Below are 13,951 nucleotides of genomic sequence, written 5' to 3'. Positions count from 1 at the left end.
ATACCTTTAACCAACGGCGAAAGACGCGTTCTCTGATTCAGGCGTAGGAGATGATGATGATCCCTTACACTTAATCTCGGAATTCTAAACCCAGCATTCGAAATATCAATAATATTTTTTTTATAAAGTTAATTAAAACGGTAATACAGGATTAATTTTGTTTTTCTTTGTAACATCATTCTTTTTTTATATTTAATCCGTAAATGGGACTTTATTTGAAATGTATCTTTATATATATATATTTCTTGTGTGCATGAGTATGTCACTGAACTCCTCCTAAACAGCTGGACCGATTTTGATGAATTTTTTGTGTGTGTTCAAGGGGATTCGAGAATGGTTTAGATTTACAATTTGATACGATAGAAAACGTTTTTTTAATTTATTTATTCATGTGTTGTTGATCAATCGCGTTTTAGAATTTGTCAGCTTGACAGTTGTCCTGACGTGGCATTGTGCAACAATGTACAATTGTTGCATAATAAGTAACTTATTTAAGTTAAAATTAGCAGGAATGTGAACGAAATTTCATTAATATGACTATTAGTATGAATATTATAAGTTTGTGATTGTTGTATTATTTTAATGGGTTTATTGATTAATTATGTCTAGTATGGTTAATATTTATTTTCACTAAATATTCAGATGTCTGACGAAAATTGAATTAAAAAATCGAATTGTCGTAAAATTAATAATTAGTGTAATTAATAAATTTTCATCCACATTACTGATAATTTTCCCTTAAGATCATTCTAAAAAGTACCTCCTACATAGTTTTTTTGTTTAATAATTTTGAGTTCTATAATCATGCTTAATTAATCAATTAATATAAAAATTAAAGCACTGTAAAAAAAACAAAATAGTTAAAATTTCAGTAGAAATTTTTCTCATTTTTCTCATTCTTTATTTTAACATCTATTTTACCAAATTTTAGATAATTGTAAATTTAATACAATTTTAGAAAATTTTTTATGTAATTAATCAGCTACAAAAATTATAATTTCAATTTTTTAAATATACTAAACTATAATTATTATAAGTAACTTTTATTTTAATTTTATAAATATTATAATTCATTTTACGAACTTACATTTTTATTTTCAAAGAGCCGTTCAATATTCATAAGTTGCATAGAATCAAATGAGAACTGACAATTTAAATTTGTAGGTTAAGTTGATTGTTATTGAATGCAGGTGTATACATCATTAAAATTCATGTAAAATACTCACTTCAATACTGCACCTTTCAAATTTGCATGATGTATATTTTTCAATTACACTTTAAAACTTTAAAACTAATATAATATTAAAACTATAAAACTAATATAATATAATATTCTCAATAAGCGCGCAATTCTAGCAGACTCGGCAATGCTTCGCTATCACTAGATTTGAGTATACATACAGATTAAATGAACACAATCGAAAGTTTCATAAAACCTTAAAAACTGAATATTAGGAACTTCACAAAATTTAACCTTTCACAGAATGTAAATAAATCCAAATGGCAAGACAACAGCACTACCTATCGGATTTAATTCATTCCACACCCTAATCACAGTATTCGGTGGAAAATAATTTTTTAACGAAAAGAGTTGTGACTGCAAAATCATTACAATTAATACTGAACATTAAGAAACTTACAAAACATTACAGAACTTCATAAAATTTATCCTTTCACTTTATAAAAGTCAGAATGTAAATAAATCCAATTGTCAGACCAGCACTACCTATCGGATTTAATTCAAACTACTCTTTAAACACAGTAGTCCGTTAAAAATACGAATTTTAATGTAATAACAACACTAAGCTAAGACGCAAGCAACTGATATGAGAAAAAGCAACAAAATAAAAATATTTCCTAGAATCTGATTGCAGCACCAACTACTGGGTCTGACTGATAAGCCAAAAATTAAAATAAATCTAAAACGCGATCGCAGCGCTGCCTATCGGATCCAGCTTTGAACCTTAGCCATCCCAAGATCAACAACACATGAATAAATAAATTAATTAAAACAACATTTTCTATCGTATCAAATTGTGAATCTAAACCATTCTCGAATCCTCTTGAACACACATAAAAAATTTCATCAAAATCGGTCCAGCCGTTTAGGAGGAGTTCAGTGACATACACACGCATTTTATATATCTCTTTTGTAGATGTTTCTCTTTTAATTGTTTTTTCCTTCAAGTCTGTAGTCCTTTCTGATTTTTAAGGTAAATTCAACATTTTTCTGACGTATTATTGTTATTTATAATAGGAGTAAAGTGAGTACTAATGCATTGATGTGTGTTGCATATTTTTGTATTTTATTTCATTTTATTCACCTTGTAAATTGAAAATTATCAAACTTGCAATCTTGAAATTTTATATATTTATCTAAAATGTTAATAATTTTAGTAACTACTTTTATCGGGAGGTCCAAGGTTAGTCACACGCTGCAAAATACATTATCATTCACTAGTAACTGTTATAAAGCAACAGTAAATTATAATGAAGAAAGAATAAATGAATGAAAAAAATATTACAAATTTAAATGAATAATATTACTAATTATATTGCTAAAACTTTAGAGTATATTAAGATATATATATATAGTGATGTAAGTCGTTTAACCATTTCAAAGGGTAGGAGGAAACTGCTTAATCACTAGGAAAAAGAGTTTATAGGTACAGTTCTACACAGTAGGTAATTCATTCAAGTTATATGACAAAATTGATAAAATTTTAAGATGTTTAAGCAAGTAAGATACATTAAAATAGATATTTTTCTGACCATAACACGCACTCATTATTCTGGCTCATTTCTATTTTATCATGCTTTTTCTTATTAACGGTATAATATTAAAAAAACAATTTAATAACGTTATTTATATAACCTTAATAATGTATTAGAAACAAAATTCTGAATAATAAAGCGTTAATAGTGTTTAATAATTATTATGTATTGCATTCTATTTGTCTATATCTCGTCATTTATCGTTAGTATCGCTTAATAGGCCAGCTGTACAGTAAGGTTCTATATTCCCGGTCCCAAAGTGGTCAGATTGCCAGTAATTATATATATATATATATATATATATATATATATATATATATATATATATATATATATTTTAAACAGTATATGTGTAATATAATATGGATATATATATATATAGAACAAAAACTCACTCGGTTCAAAACACATAAATGAACAAATAAATGTGTAATCTGATAACATGTTTTCTGCGTTGGATAAAAAAAAAAATAAAAATTAATAAAATTTTAATATAAGCCTAAACTTAGACCGGATAACACACAATTTTGCATGCGTTTCGTAAATATATACTTTAATACGTAACATTATCATCTACTGTGACTTACAAAACGTGTAGTGGATAAGTTTCATTTCCTGATGATGCTGTTAAAGCATTCCATTGGTGTTATAAACCATGTAGGTGATATTCCTATGAGAAATATATGGAAGACCATAATAAAAATTATATGTCTGCTTAGTAAAAATAAAATATATATACAGCATACGATAAAAAATGTTAACCAAAAAGTTATATATATATTTTTTTTTTATACTAGAGAATATTCTAGTCAAAACTTGAACAATGTTTCAGAGTATATCCTTAACTAATATTCCTAAAATCGTAATAAATAACATCAAACTCTTTAAAATAAGTTAAAATCTGTTTAATAATTAATTTTATATATTAATTATCTGCAGGTCCTAAATATATATGCAAAAAAGTATTATTTAAAATTTTAATGAATAAAAAAGTATTATTTAAAATTCTAATGAATAATATTGATATTTTAATAAAATCGTATATTAAAAATCACTGTTTAAAGAAACAGTATTAAGTCCCTCCCTATTAAGTTAAGGTAGTGTACCTAATGCATTAATTTCCATAGAAGGGAAAAAATTGATTTGTTTTTTATATGTCTAGTCTTTCTTTTGGATGTGATTCATGTAATTAACCAGAGAAACAATGCTATAATCTGGAGTTACTTTTCTGATAGAAATGATCCTCATTATTGTACAACCAATTCTGATGATAAAGAGAATGAATGTGTAATTTGTGTAAAATATCACTTATTTAGGTATGTCATGAAAAAAAAATCTTATGTGGATACCACATGACTTGCTTGTACGCCTATTAAAATTACATATACACATTTTTTTACAATCAGAGGTTAATAGTTATTAATTAATCATTATTTATTATTGATTATTAATAAATCAGTATATTTAAATTTTAAAATAATAGATATTTCCGTTGAAATCTGAAAAACCAAAATTTTTTGCTATCACAATACTTCCTTTACTTCGTACAAGGATATGCATAATTTATTTAAATTTTAAAAATGTAACTAAGTTGAGCAAAAAATCATTTTTTCAGTAAAAAAAACTATATTTCATTTACATTTGACAAGTTTTTTAGTTTTAAATGTTCCATGAATTATTAAAAACACATTTTTTTGTTTAAAGATCATGATTTTATCTAAACTTTTATCGTAATAAAATCTTATACATTTTAATTAAGAAAAAATTAAAAAATCCTTTACTCGTATTTGGAGTAATAAGATAATTTTAGAGAAAAATTAAGATAAAATAAGATACGAAATAAAATTTTCCATGTTTTTTAATTATTTTATTTAAATATTTATGTTTTTAATTTTACTGAAAAAGAACAATAAATGTTTAAATAGTTAACTTATTTAAACAGATGGTTTGTTTTTCTGTGAACAGATATAAATTAAATGAGGATATATAAAAGAAATATATTTGAAAAACTTTAATTTCATTTATATTTCCTTTAGAATTTTAAACTGCTTTATATTTTAAACTCCTATTTACATCTTAAAATAAATTAAAATTAAAAAAATCTATTAAACAATTTAATTAAAAAATTTATTTTAAAAGACTTCATTACATTTAGAGGTTAACTTAATTTAAAACCTTTAAAAAAATATATTGTAGAGAATAAAACGTATTCAAATAATCATTTAAAGATATAATAATTATTCAATTCTTTATAAATAATTAATAACGAATTCTTTTTACAAAAAAATTAGATTTTATTAGATTACACTTAGTACCATACATGTTATTAGAGTAGTACTGTGTATTTTATGATGTTAATTTTACAACTCACCACAAATTAATTTACATTTTCATAATAGCATCGAACGTTTGTTACTACGTTTGATTGCTTCTATGTTTTTTTTAAAGTCTTTAGAGCTTGTTTAAAAAAATAAAATTAATTTTATTGAAATGTATTAAGTAAATACAAATTTATTTAAAATGAACTTTTGATAACGTAGAATGACAAAAGAAATGAAGCTTAAGATCAGGTGTACTTTGATGTAAGAGATCAAAGAATACCGCAGCTCATTGAAATATAGTATATATGAATAAAAATAAAGGTAGATGTCTCGAAGATGATTTGAAAATGAAGAATTTAGTAAGCGGCTGAGGTACAAGGTAAGAGATTGATATTGAGTTATGCTTTCCAGCGACATTAAATTCAAAGAGTGTTCTCCAACTTGTCACATGATTCACCCTAATACATATGATGATGATGACGATAAACAATATATGACCAAGTAAAAAAAAAGAGTAGATATGACCTCTTTGTGACCCTATCCTGTCCACCATTCGTTTCATCCTGAGGCGATCTTCACCCGGGGGATAAATAATCCCACGTATTCATCTTCAGACTATATGATGAATAAGGTACTGTAACTGGGGATACTACTCAGACAGAATGGAATTTATATATGTATAGAAGCATTATAATGTTTTAAATGAAAATATTTTGAACGACACATAGGCTGACTTGTTTTGCATATTTATATTCACGTACACATTTTATAAAATAAACATTCATTCCTTCATTCATGAAAGATCACACATTCCATCTTTATCATGAAAAGAAATTCTTTCTGTCATAAGTATTGTAACTTTTTTTTTTAAGATATGCGACATCAATTAATGCCATTCAAAATAAACGTGGGTGGGATAATATTTTTTAAATATATATTTTTTTATTTTTAAAACTAATAATGAAATAAAATTAAAAAAAACACGCTATAAATTTAAATAATATGTTTACGTAGAATATCGATTGTAAATTTTAAAACATTTTTAATACAAATAAAAACAATTAATGCTAAAATTTATCTTTTTAATGCGTTAAATGGAACTAGGCTAATATGAATTTGAAGAAGCTTTATAAATTTTCCAAATATTACTTATTTTTCGTTACAAACTAGAAAATTCTGCTATCAGAAATCATGTGGTTTTCCATTTCCTCTTAGATCCTAATAAAAAAACATAATCAATTGGTATTTCTATTGCTATATTGACAAAAACGTTATGATAGACAGCATTTTTACCTCTAAGTATCTTTTGCATTGATATAAATAAATAAGTCAATACTGTAAGCATAATATTAATATCAAAAAAATTGTGATTTTACCCGTTTTCCTGAATATGGTTTCTTCTCGAATAGCGTTTATCACGTATAAAATTTTTTTCGAATTTTTATCTCGCATCGAAAAAAACATTTTATAAAACATATTTAGTACTTAACATTTAATATTTTCCCAAACTGCATTTATTGACTATTGAATACTGTATTAAATTCTTAAATTTCGTTGTCATACAAATATAACACTCACTGATTTAAAAAGGCTACATGGAGATACCTAAATAATTTAGTTAACAAAAATTTAATTCAGAAAATGCTGTAGCAGAATTGAATCATGGATCTATTAATGGTACTTAAAAAAAAGGAGTAATGTGATGCTAGTGAATGAATTCGGTGAATTACATTAGAATGGTAAAATTTTAGATAAAATAAACTCAGATACTATTTTATTGTACTGTTACAAAACCTATTTAGTTAACAAATATTTTTTTTTTTAATGTTTTATAAGTTATATCACTTATTTTGCATTACAGGATTAATATTTTTATGTAGATTATTTAATACTATTTGGTTATATCTTATGTTTTTCATGTTCGGAAGCTGCTGTTTCAGGAAAATAGATTTAGAGAATAAGTTTAAAATAATGTGTAGTTCGGAACAAAGTTAGTTTAGAAATTGAACCGATGCTGTTATATTACAATATTGGCCTACGGAGCTCACAGAAAACCCATTTTATTTATTACATTTTATGTAAACCCTTACAAATAATACTTTCATTTTGTTTATCAAAGAAATTGGATGTAACTTAAAAGCAACTTTGAATAGTAGAGTTTATCCTTCGGATGCTTTACTTATGTCAGTGATAGTAAAGGTTTAATCGAGTAGTGTAAAACATCAAATTAATTACCTCTACCTGTCGAGAAACAGTTCGCTCTACACTAACATTGTTTCTACTCAGTAATGGATATATGTTCTTTTTCCTTCTTCTTTTTTAATAAAAACCTCACAAACACGAAATTTTTGGCAATAAAATGTTTCTAACACAGAAATCTCCTGTTTTTACATATTTTCCTGTTTTACATATAGTTTCCTGTTTCCTAGTTTCCTGTTTTAAATATCTTATAATAATGTAAAACAAAATTTTCTGTCTGTTTCTCATTTCTATAAAACTGATCCCTTATTTTGATAAACAAAAAATTGAAAGAAATTTCAATTATCTTGTAAATTACATTCTCTAGAATCATGCAGATATCTACAACAGAACATGATTTAGTTAATAACTGAAAATATATTTATGTATAACTTTATTTTATTTCAAAGAAATTAAAAATAGATTCTATATTACGTTATACTTTTAAAGAAGTTATACGTTAAAAAATCGACTTCTGTAAACTATTTATATCTGATTTTTAGAACTATTTAGAATTACTTACAAATTAGTATAAATTACAAATTCGCCTACAAATAAGAATTATTATTTTTTTATTATCTTTTAAATGATGTCTTTAGAAAATTTCATCTAATTTTGATATATGAAGTACCGAATAAAATTCAGCGTATTCCAAAAATTTTTTCAGAAACCATGTAGACTATTGCAGAAGTTAATTTAGTCAAATGAAATTGTGAAATAATAACATACTCATTTGTAAGCTTACTGCTTACCCAGTAACGTATTATCTATACAATTATATGCCTGAACCTTTCTCAACTCTAAATATACTGGTAACAGATTGAGTCATAAGATTTAAGCAAATTTCAACAAAGAAACAAACTCATACAGACTCCGTTTTGTTTATTAAAATTACTTATTTTATTTTAACGATTGATTGGATTTTATATGTATGACTAAATTAATAATATTATGGTGTTATAATGTTATGGTCTTAATATTTGGTGTTATATACACATTTTTTTTAATTTCAATTTACAGCGTAATTTAATAACTTATGGAAATCTTTTTGGTAATATTAGAAATAATAATACTGTTGCAACTAATATTATTGTCGGTAATTTGTGACCACATGATGTAGTTTTGATTAAAGCACTGGTTACCAGCTCGTCGATCACCTAACCTATATGGAACGGAAGTTGTGATGTAAGGTAACAGGAGAATTCCAATCAACCAATAGCTATGCGGGATTATCTATTGCTAACCGTCCAGGATAATGTATGTAACCAGACAAATATACACCATGTATTATTGATATCCGGTATATGGTATAGTGCAGTTCTATGCAATGCAACTCGGTGCACTAAACAATCAGTGTCTGCTCTATAATATTGACATATCTCTCTTCGTTTCCCCCTTATCAGAGAGAATTAACTGAGCTGTAAAATCTCACTTCTCCCCTTATATTCCTGTATTGCTGATTGTAATTTCTATCCTACTCAGCAATAAATTGAAATTCCATTGAATTTCTAATTAAAAATGAGTTAATTTTTATTTTTATTTATTTGTTTTATCCAATAGCCTATATATGTAAGCTTGTTTTATGGAATAATTAATGACATCTTTAATATGAGTATAATATTACATCAATTTTGTATTATGTATAATCGTGTTTGACAGTTCATGAATTATAGAAAAATATTAACGATTCTGCTCTGTTAGGATACAATAATATTAAAATACCGTCTTTGGCCTCCAGTAAAAAAAAAAAATACCTTAATTTTATTATTAAGAAAAAACCAAGTATTATTATATGAAAATAATTTTACTTTTGAAAAATCCAACAGTATCAGGGACTTCCAACATAAAAATAATGCATTAAAATGATATCTAATGGGTCAAATCCTAGTCAAATTACTTTCTTAAATTACAAAAGAAATATTCTCTCTTTCTACATATTTAACACAAAAATTGAAATTTAAAAATGGACCCTCAAGCAGAAGTAAACCAACAACAAAAAATTTTATGTTTGTTTTTTAAGGATAACAACTTGTGAATTTAATTTAAGGTCAGTTAAAACAGCTTAAAATGTTATAGTAACTGAAGTTATTCAGTATCATTAAAACGATTCTACTATTTTTATTTATAAATTTTGCCTAGTGATTGATATGAGTTGGACAGCTTCCATTTTTTTTTCATATTTGAACATTTTACTTTTACTTTTCCAGTAAATACAGCTAGAATAGGAGTAAGTATGGTATGGTGATTTTGTCAATAATGGGGTATCAGGATTTCTGCAAATCTTTACGTTTTATGGTTCAATTAGATCATCCAAACCTAAAAAAGATAATTATGTATATATATGAGTACTTATGCACTTATGTGTGTCGCACTACATTTGGCCTTATATCTCAGGATTGAACGAACCGATTTTCTTCTGCGTGCTGATGAACCGATGCTGCGTTACTGATACATTTGGATATTGATACAGATTTTACTAGGTAAAAAAAACTTTTTTCTGCAACTAAATAAAGCGGTTCTTATTAAAGAAAAATTCAGTTTGTTTATCTTAATGTCAAAAGTACCTTTTTGCATTATTTGAATTATTCACTTACACCCACTGATACAAGTCACGTTTAATCTATTTAAATATAACAACCAAGAGTCGTGACAAGAGATTTCATTTCATCAGGTTAAAACAATGTAAATCTTCTAAATCAGTTTAATTTTTACTTCAATTAATCAACGTCTCTAAGATTTTGCAAATGTAATGAAGGTCAATGAATAAATAGGATTAACATAGTCTAATCAAGAAGAGATTAGATGGGGGCAGTTTTGACTAATGACCCACAACTACCAAACTAGCAACCCTTCTAACACACGTCCATTCTGACGGATTTTATCCCCTTTACGAAAGCAGCTCTATAGCAACAGCCAGCCAGATTAATTGAGTAAAATATTAAAGTAGAAGCCCTTTTGCACATAATTTTATTTTTATACATATATTTAAAAGTTGAATATTTTATTAATTTCTTGCCATAATAGTTATTTTTTAATTAATTTATATTATTACCAATACTATGTGTAATAGTAGTAAAATATTTCAAAATTATTTTTATGATTTGATTATTAAGCTATAATAACTGAATTGGTTGATTCAAAGAAATGAAAATAAAATATGATCATTTACTTCTTGAATGATAAGATGATCTATAGAGTAGGAATCGTATAAAATTAAACTAGTTGTAAGTACTGAATGAAGCAATTTTCTTTCTTAGTTTTTCAGCTCATTAATATTATTGCCGTATTTTCGATTACTTCAAACCAATCGTCTCTTAGTCAATTTTTCCTTTTATTGCACATTTTTATTTTTAAAAAAAAGTTATAAATTTGATAAGGTGTTTATTTTGCAATCAGTATTGTAAAATACTTTGTAAGTGATAATTGAAAACATTTACAAGCTTGTTCCATTTTAGATATTTTTGGTAGGATTGCAAAATTACAAAAATCATTCTAATAATGTAGGAAATTTTTGTTTATCCTTCAACGATTCTTTTTTTGTCTGTTGTTTTTTAAAGAAATTTCCTCTAATCACTTATTAAATTTTTCGAAAAATATAGAATTTATATTTTTTATATGAAGAACAAATTATTTATATAGATTATTTGAGGATAACTTTTCCTTCTTTTTGTCATCGACATTGCTTTTTATTGGAGTATTAAAGTGCAATGATATACAGTATATCATTATGTACAAATTCAACGTATTTTAATTCAAAATTTCAAAAAAATTAGTTGAAAAACTTAGGATAATGTGTGTATGAGTATGGAAATGAATATATCCGCATTTCATTAAATCCTATCTCATACTCGTAGCAAAACTTTACGTCTTTCTTTTATTCCTCTCTTACTTATCAACGTTTTAGCAGTTTAAGAGAAAAAAAAGCGTTTATAAGGGAAAAACTTTTTTTATAAAATAATTTTGTAAATAAAATTTTTAAATGATGAATCCGACTTAAAAATCACATACTAAAAAATAGTCCTTTTACAAATTCTTTAAATTTTCGCCAAATTAAATGTAAGTTAGTTGTTTTTAATTTTTTATAAAGTGTTTTAAATATAAATTTTAAAGGAGTGAAACTGTTTTTCAATTAAAAACAGCATATATTTTTTCTGAAAATGACTTGGAAACAACAAGTAAGAGAAAAAAGGAAGCAGCTAAACATTAGGTTTAAACGGATGTATTGTTCATTAGGCAGGAGGCCTTAGTTATCGTTGTCCAACAAATAGTTATTGTACAAGGTACTTATGAAGCCGGTATGTACCTATGGAATCCAGCTTCGGGGAACAACATTCAACAGCTACATTGAAATTATTCAGTAGTTCCAGAATAAATTAATTAGAAGCAATACAGAAACGCTGTGGTTTGTAAGATACAATGTGATCCATGAGTATCTGAAGTTGCTATACATTTATGAGGGGATTCAACTATTCAGTTCAAAATATAATTTACAGCTTAACAACCATGAGAACTATCTTGTAATGAACTTAATAGATAATAACGAGGATATTAGACGTTTGAAACAAATCCAAGTCATGGATCTTGGAGATAATGTATATCTAGTGAAGAAATTCTTCCCTCAACTTTTATTTTTCTTCATTTATAAAAGTTGAGGGAAGAATTTCTTCACTACATATACATTATCTCCAAGATCCATGACTTGGATTTGTTTCAAACGTCTAATATCCTCGTTATTATCTATTAAGTTCATTACAAGATAGTTCTCATGGTTGTTAAGCTGTAATTTATATTTTGAACTTTATATTTTTATACTTTTCTTCATCTCATTTGTTTTAAGAGACTTCATCTCATTTTCTTCATTTGTTTTAAGAGTTGATCATATTTTGTTGTGTTATTTCACATTTTTCTACTTATATTTATTATTTTTAAGTTATTCATAGTTCTATTTTAATTTTTTTCAGTGAATGTTGTTCATACATTTACACTTAATACAATTTTCACTTAAAGTATATAATTGCTTATATGTGTGTATTCTATTGAAGGGTTCAATGGAAACTTTCTCTTTCACGTTAATGATTTTTCAACCGGTTTACTTATAGTTTTTTAATATAAAACTGAGTGTATATAAAATTTTAAAGCAAAAGCAAAAATTTTAATATGATTATAGGTTCTAATATCATATGATTTTTCATTTATTTTCATTCAACATAACAAAAATTATGTTAAATAATTTAGTCATATGAACCCTAAAAAATCCTGCTTGTTCTAGGTCTTGTTTTATTATTATGAGATCAATACATTTTTTAGATCTGTTTTTTCTTAAAACTAATGAATTGTAATTACAATTGTGTTTTTTAAATTTAAATTGAAGATTTAAAAACGAAATCTAAGAAAGTTATCTCGTTTAATGAGTACGATTTCCAATTGACGATCACCGATTATTGTTATCTGATTTGACGTCACGCTTATAAATGCTAATTTCTAAACTGTTTATCTGATGAATTTTGTAGTAGCTAAACAATATCTAATATTTTAAACAAATTAGTTACTTATATTTAAGATAGATAATGTTGTCAAAAATATTTATAGTTAGGCTAAGAAGTTAATCATAAATCACCTTTTATGAATGCTATTGGGTAGTTGAATTTTTGTAGTACTCAACCAATTTTTATAATTTAAAAGTAATAAACTCTTCAGTTGTTCAAACGATCTGTACTGGTCATTAATTAAATTTTGTTGAATCATATCATGAATTCTTTCATTTCCCACTAAAGGTATAAAATATTAGTATATATAATATTATGATATAAATGTATAAAATATTCAGTAATTTTTGTCATTTCTTTAAATCTATCGAGATGAGCACTAAAAAGAGTTTTTTTTTTTTTAGATTTGATGTTGATTGTTATAAAAATTAAAGAAAATGAAGAGTCTTACAATTGTCTCGATTTTGAATGCTCGTTAGCTGATTAATGTAACCTCAAATTCCATTCACATTTTTGGTAAGTAATTTAGTTTGTTTAATCAGTCTTCTATTATGTTTTATTAATTTGTAAATTTAAGGTGTCGTTGATTCTAATAGTTTAAAAAACAAAAAACCGTATGCAATTAAAATAACTGACAGTAGCCGAAATTTCATACATTTTGAACAGTTAATCAGTTTTTTATTAAAATATTTAAAAAAATTATCAAATGTTTACATTCTCTCATTACCTGTTTCCGTTTGTAATTTTCTAAAAATCGGGCGTACATGGAATTCTATGTTCATAGAAATATAAATTCCTAAAATTTGTTAAATAGAGAAAATTCGTAACATTTGTTAAATTCTTAACATATTTATACGTTACTGAACTTGATTCTCTATGTCTCAAAAGATTTTTTTCGTTCGAAATTGGGAGTAAAAATTAATAACGAAATCTAAAATGAGATGTTCTCTTTTTCAATTTAAAATTTTCAAATGCCGATTCGCTGCTGAGCGTTATCTTACTCCCCGTCTCATTTATAAATGATTATTATTAAAACTTTTGTTGGTTAGTAGAAGTTTAGTAAATAACCAGTTAACTGAGAATTTCATGAAATAGATCCATCGTTTTCCCAAGTTTTTAATGGTATTGAAG

At 25.5% G+C, this 13,951-nt stretch overlaps 1 long non-coding RNA gene across 1 annotated transcript in view; it reads left to right on the top strand.

Moving 5' to 3' along the window:
* The window catches only part of LOC142328166 (uncharacterized), a 68,888-nt gene that overhangs the window by 27,557 nt on the left and 27,380 nt on the right, over window positions 1–13,951 (top strand). The window contains exon 2 of the long non-coding RNA XR_012757208.1: window positions 13,225–13,336. This is a non-coding gene — a long non-coding RNA (uncharacterized LOC142328166). The remainder of the gene's footprint in view (window positions 1–13,224; window positions 13,337–13,951) is intronic.

Source organism: Lycorma delicatula, chromosome 7 (assembly GCF_047948215.1).
Source record: "Lycorma delicatula isolate Av1 chromosome 7, ASM4794821v1, whole genome shotgun sequence".
NCBI classification, from domain to species: domain Eukaryota; kingdom Metazoa; phylum Arthropoda; class Insecta; order Hemiptera; family Fulgoridae; genus Lycorma; species Lycorma delicatula.
Note: the sequence above shows the minus strand (reverse complement) of the source record. Positions and strands in the feature narration are given on the sequence as shown.